The following is a 7,314-nucleotide window of genomic DNA, read 5'->3' as shown; positions in this document are numbered from 1 at the left end:
TGTGTGTGTGTGTGTGTGTGTGTGTGTGTGTGTGTGTGCGCGTGTGTGGTGGTGGAAGTTGAGTCCCTTTAAGTTTAAACAACAGCAATTTTCCTTTTATCCAGCAGGGAAAAGGGAAACCTGTCATATTCGTAAAAACCTGGTCACTGCTGTTGATGCTTAATAGACAGATTTTCTCCAAACCTGCTTATGGGAAAAGCATATGGTCTTTTCCTCCCAACCACATGGCAAAGAAATGGCTATTTTGGGAATTAAAAACCATAAAGCCCTATTAGGAAACAAAACTCCTTAATAATGCTATGTTCTGGGATACCATTATACAATTCTCCTCACAGGCTGACCTTTGTTTGATTTGAAGGTGGCTACAATCTTTTCAATTTGCCAGCCTGGAAGGGGAGGACAAGGGAAATGTTACCAATAGATCAATAGTGGGTTCCACTTACCTTCGTTACCAGTTCAGAACTGTGAGCGTGGTCACTTCGCTCGTGTGTGGCACTTCTGTGTATGCACAGAGCGTCCGCGATGACATCCAGGCGGGTGGGTGGAGCCTCCCACCACTGCCATTACTGGTTCGTCCAAACTGGTGCGAACCGATAGAAACCTACCACTGCAATAGATGTCATATATTTAGGAAACCTCAGGTCTTACATATTAGAGGCTAATGAATAGCCTCACCATATATCCTAATTTGACTAAGATTTCCTCAGTTTGGTCCTCAAAGTTGAGCATCCCAGTTTATAATCTGTTCCCCCTTTTGCTAACATGATCCTTTTTGTGGTTTACTGCTCTATTTAAAGTGGACAACCATAGCTTATTCAGCAAATCATAATTAATAACCTTGACTTAGCATCATATATGTATGTTCAAGAAACTCACCGGATAAGAGACTAAAACAAATGCAACAATTGTTTTCAAGAACAAAATACAACAATTATCTTACAAGAAGAAAATAATTAAAAAAAAGAATAAAATAAAATAAAAAATCAACCCCCAGCTATGATGGGTACCATAAAGAAATAAATTCTGCTTGAAAGTTTGGCAAGTTTGGCAAACAATGATGACATTGTTTACAAAGTGCTCATGGTTCCAGGATCCAGCAGTTTTCAACATCTGATGACTTCCTGATTGCAGATCCTTTTCTGGTACACTTCCTGGTAGGCTTCAAATAGTCTTAATTTGTCCCCTTAAGGTATTTCCCCTCAATAAAGCCTTTTTTGGTTAAGGTTACAAAACCTGCTTTACAGCTACTTGGTGACATTCTAAGATTCTCACTCTCAGAAGCGTACACAACCACACAGAGAATGCTTTCAAAAAGATTCTTCTTTGATAAGTTATATAAAAGTTATCAATACCAATATTTCTTAAATTCTTAAAATTAAAACACATTCTTCTTCTTTCTATAATCTATCTGTTATCAAAGCCTTAAATCGCAAGTTTATTTTTTTTCCAGTTTTATGCAAAAAGTCCATAAGAAGCTTCCAGTCATCAATAAATGTAGGCCACATTGCATTCATGTTGAAAGCATTGATGTGCTTCTGGATTGAAAGGATTAGCTGGTGATATCACCACTGTCTAGTTTCATGTCCCCACCAGGAGCTGGAGTGAGGATGAGAGCTCACCCGTCCCCATGGCAGCGCTTGGTCTCAAACTCAAGCTTCCTAACCTTCAATAAATGTAGATAAAGTCTTTTCTTTTTTCAAAGAAATCAGTTTACCCTTTTCAACAAAATGTGTCAAATTTACCAACCAGTCCTCCATAATGGAGAATGTTGAATCTTTCCATTAAATCTTCAATTGAATATTGATCTTTAATATCCTTTGTATCAAAGTATGTATTTGAATCCAAAACTGTTGAGCTTTTTTACAAGTCAACAAAGCATGAAAATGTCCCATCAGGATGTTCACATTTCAAACATACTGTTGAAGTGCCTTTATACATTCTAGATCAGGAGGTGGGTCAAACTCGATTTCATTGAGGGCTGCATCAGGATTGTGTTTGACCTCGGGGGTGGGGGGTTGACATCAGCTTGACATCACTCATGTCAGGGGCCCCTGTGGTGGCCTGAGCGTTCTGCCAATGAAAATGGGTTCTCAAGCTCTGTTTTTGCCTGCGACAGCCTCCTGCAACCCTCTACTAGTGAAAATGGAGCTCAGGAGGCCACACATGGCCCTCCTGAGATCCATTTTCAGCTGGGACGGCCTCCTGAAACCCTCTGCCAGTAAAAATGGAGCTCAGGAGGGCCATGTCTGAGCTCCGTTTTTGGCTGGGCCAGCTTCCTGTAACCCTCTGCCAGGTAAAATGGAGCTTGAGAGCCCCGTTTTCACTGGCAGAGGCACTGTGGGCCAGTCCTTCACAGTTTTCAAGGTGGCTCTGTGGGCTAGATCTAAGCATGTTTAGATCTGCATTGAGTTTGACACCCATGTTCTAGATAATTTCTTTAGTGTCCTTACACTAACAACACATTATTATATAAAAAATATCTTTGAATCATAACACAATGTACATTTCAACTCTTTTAACCACATATTTCCCACTGAAATTTTCCCATCCCATCTTGATATCATAAACAAAATTATTAGCCCATTTCATCATATATTCTCTAACCAGTTTTTTCCTGTTTCAAATTTCAACAGAAGTTTATACATTTTCACAATTAATGTTCATCATCAATATGCAATTGTATTTCAAATTCTGTTTTATTTTGCTCCTTAAGTATTTTTAACCATTTTAAATCTTTCAGCTTACTGTGAGAAACAGTTTTTCATCATTATTATAACTATGAACGATTGCTAGATCAAGCCGCTAAACAAGGGCAACCTTGTATCTCGTCTTAAATATCCTGGCCTTCATTTCTCACTCCTCAAGTATCTCAGAACAGCTGTACACTAGCTTTGATTAAAGAAATTGTTTTCAAAACAGAAAATACTCATTTCAGTACAAAGTAGGCTGAGACAAAGTATCATTTACCCAGGGGTGAAATCAACTTACCTTCCTTACTGGTTCGGAAGTGCACATGCCGCATGCGCAGAAGATAAAAAACACATTAGTTCCTGATTAAAACCAGGAAGTAATGACACCCAGGCAGGTGGGCGGAGCTTTGATCCACCATCGCTACCAGATCGCTGAACTACCAGCCATGATCGCTACCAGATCATGTGATCTGGTCCGATACGGGAGCACTTCACCCCTGCATTTACCACAGCTCATGGAAGCACAGCACTCTACTTGCACTTGTCACTCTACTTGCACTGTTGTTGAAAAATCAGAAAATATACAAATAAACAAAATTATTTCCTACAATATTTATTACTTTTTATTGTAAACCAGTAGGCAAAGTTTTAAGGGATAGTACTACATTAGCACAATGCTCTTTGAAAAACATTAACAAAATAAACCCTCTGACATACAGGTAAGTAATCCAAGATTTTTAGTTCCTGGCCAAATACGCTAGTTGTGTGTCAGTGCCTGGTATCTAGCCTTAGATTGGGTAAGAGAGTGGGCATATAGCCCACTGGTTTTGATTCTGCTCTTCAATGTGCTAGAGAACAAATCTATTGACTCTTCTGTATGACAATGTGAATACGATAAAGCTGAAACTCTCCAGCTAATTGTTCCTCACAGGAATTTGTTTGCAGTTGCCTTTTTATTTTAATAACTCTACTCTGGAGTAGTTTGTCAGTATGACTCTGGACTGCAGCCGATGGTGGGATTCAGCCGGTTCTCTCCGATTTGTGCGATCTGGTAGCGGTGACTGCGGGAGGCTCCACCCACCCGCCCGGATGTAATGCACAAGTACAGCCTATGCGCAGAAGGCTGTGCACATGCACAGAGTGGTGTGTGCGCTCACATTTGCGAACCAGTAGGGAAGGTAAGTGAATCCCACCTCTGACTGCAGTGTCCAAAGAGTTTTCCAAGGGGGATCCATCTGAACAAGTCAGGGTAAAGTGTGGAGGTTACATCATGCAATCTGGCCTTTTATACCCCTGTTAATACACTCAAAATAGTATTTGTCTTTTTAGCAGCCAGAACATCCAGATCTTTTTTATAATACTACTAATCCTCCCATCCTTTAATCTTTGTTTTTCTCCCTTGATGTAGACTTGACATTTTTCTCTCTTAACTATCATCCAGTTTATTCTGGCCCACTATTCAAGCCTGTCTAGATGTTTTTAAACTTTCTTTTTTAAGCTATAGCTACTTCTCCTAATTTTATGTCATTTGCAAATTTGACAATCAACCCTTGACTCCTTTTATCCAGTTCATTAGTAAAAATGTTAAATGGCACAAGGTTCCTGAAAAGGAGCCCTGAGATGCTCCCCTCAATATTCTCCAATTTAATATGCAGCTGTTTAGAGACTTCATGGCAGAGTGGGTTTCAGCAGGTTCTGACCCGTTCTGGAGAACCAGTAGCGGAAATTTTGAGTAGTTCAGAGAACCGGTAGCGGAAATTCTGACTGGCCTCACCCCCATCTATTCTCTGCCTCCCGAGTCCCAGCTAATCGGGAGGAAATGGGACTTTTGCAGTAACCTTCCCCTGGAGTGGGGTGGGAATGGAGATTTTACAGTATGCTTCCCCTGCCATGCCCACCAAGCCACACTCACAGAACCGGTAATAAAATTTTTTGAAACCCACCACTGCTTCATGGGTATGGTCAGTTGGTCAATTATTTAAACTTCAACTTTATTTTTGTCATACAACTATATTCCATTAAGTAAGTGTTAACTATAGAAGCTTTATAATTATTATATAATACAATTCTAATATTATTGATCATTAATTATCATTATTATTGTTTATCAATTATCAAATATCAATTATCATTAGTCATTAATTAATTAGCACTGAATAGCTGAATATCCAATCATCCAATTAATTAATTATTAGCAACTCAATAGTTAAGTAAATTGACATTATTTACTGTTCTATGTTAATTGATTTATTATTGACATTAATTTGTTATCTGATTAATTACTTGCTAGTTACTATTTCATTATTGATATTGACTAATTAATTTTGTAAAATACTGACGGAACATTGACCATGCTAGGCAAAAACTCCAACAGATCTGCCAAACACCCTCAAACAAAAGTTATCACTACAAACAATGACCCAAATGACTCCAGAATATGCTATAAATGTAACGAATCTATAGATGAATGTGATGAATTCAAGAAATGCCGATTATGTACCAATTATGCCCACCACACCTGCCTGAAAATAAACAAATCGATAGCCAATTTCCTACAATCAGATCCTACATTTATCCATATATGTCCATCTTGTTTTCCAAAATTCGACTACTTAATTGCCATGTCTGATAGGGTCCATACCTTGGAAACAACTATAAAGACACAACAAACTATCATTGACTCCATTGAAGCAAGCTTAGAAACAAGAATACTAGCATGTTTTGAACCACGTTTCACATATTTTGAAAAAAAAATTACAGCACAAAAAAATGAAAACTCAGCAGATCAAAATCTTATCCCAATCCAACAAACATTACCTAAACCACAACCTAAACCACAAATATCTGCCAACCAACCAAACAACTTAGCCATACTCGTAAAAGATACCATTGAGAGAGAACAAAAACGTCAAAATGCTATATTATTTGGATTAGATAACACCAGTGAACCAGATATCACTAAGGTTCGTAACATCATTAAAAAATATAATACACCCACCATCTCCCCTGATGAAATAATCAAAGTCTCCAGAGATTGACCAGAATACAAAAACAGTGATGGCTCAGTGGTGCCTAGATTCTGTAGAGTCATCTGCATAAATGAGACCAGCAAACGAAAGTTTTTATGCTATAAATTCAATTGCCAGAACCAACCCTTACCACAGCAAACTTAGATCACAGCCTGATCTATCATTTCTGCAATGGATCCGCTCCCGCAAACTCCGCACAGAACTCAAACAACGGCAAGATGAAGGTGAATCCAACCTATACATTGACTACCATGCTGACTGCATAAAAAGAAAAACCTACAATCAATTGCCCAACATCCAACCCTCCATCACCCAAAACATCCAACCATCCGTCATACAGAACTTTCAACCAGCCGTCATCCAAAACTAGGTACGCATGCCCCTTATTTCTTCTATACCAGCCACAGCCAAACTTAAATGCAAACTGATAAATGCAAGAAGCATTGTAAACAAAATGCCTGAATTTCTCCTCTTGTTAAATACTGGTACATTCAACATTATATTTGTATGCGAAACATGGCTGAACTCATCCCTCCCTGACTCTATCATTTCAGACAGAGAATATCATGTTTTCTGGTCCGATTGTGAAACCCGCAGGGGAGGTGGAGTGGCTATCTTTTATAAAAAGTCACTAAATCTAAAAAATATTCAAGTTGCACATAAACTCGCTCTTCCAGAAACTATTGTCTGTGAACTGTCCTTTAACATCACACTTCGCTTCTTGTTATGCTACAGAGGCCCCGACTACGACATCGCATATGCGAACAAGTTAACCACACTGCTAACATAGGCTGCCTCTTGCCCTTATCCTCTCATCTTCCTGGGTGACCTCAACCTACCTCTTATTAATTGGAAAACAAATGTACAACTGAACTTATTCATACTACCCTGTACAATGCTGTTACAAATCTAGGTCTTGATCAACTAGTAACTAACAATACAAGACTCAGCAACTGCCTTGACCTCATCTTCTGCAACAACGCAAACTCAATTTATGGACTACAAATAAAAGAACCCTTTTCCAACAGTGACCACAGCATGATAGACTTTTGTCTCAATATACGCCCTTACAAAAATCTCCATAATAATGGTATACTAAACTACAATTTCAAAAAAGCCAACTGTGATCTTATAGACACCGACCTCTCATCTCTTGACTGGCAAATTCTATTCTCTAACTGTATCACTGCTGAAGACCACTATAGTGTTTTCCTACTTGAAGTCAATAGAGTCATTAAACTATATGTACCACAAACCACCACCAAAATCAAGAAAAACAAATTACCCATATCAATAAAAAAGCTCCAATCCAAAAAAAGATCCCTCTGGCGAAAAAAACAAAACTGGCTATGTAGCCAACTTTAAAAACCGCTACAAAAAATATATGTCACCAAATAAGGATTGAATGCACCAATTACCACATCAAACAAGAAGAAGACCTTCTGCACACAAAATCCAATCACTCTTTCTATAATTTTGTAAACAACAAATTTAAAGACTCGAGATCCATCCCACCACTAAAAGGATCTAACGGTAAAGAATACAATGATGAAACAGTTAAAGCAAACCTCTTTAACACATTCTTCAGCTCAGTC

The sequence above is a fragment of the Ahaetulla prasina genome, chromosome 1 (genome assembly GCF_028640845.1).
Source record: "Ahaetulla prasina isolate Xishuangbanna chromosome 1, ASM2864084v1, whole genome shotgun sequence".
Taxonomy (NCBI): domain Eukaryota; kingdom Metazoa; phylum Chordata; class Lepidosauria; order Squamata; family Colubridae; genus Ahaetulla; species Ahaetulla prasina.
Note: the sequence above shows the minus strand (reverse complement) of the source record.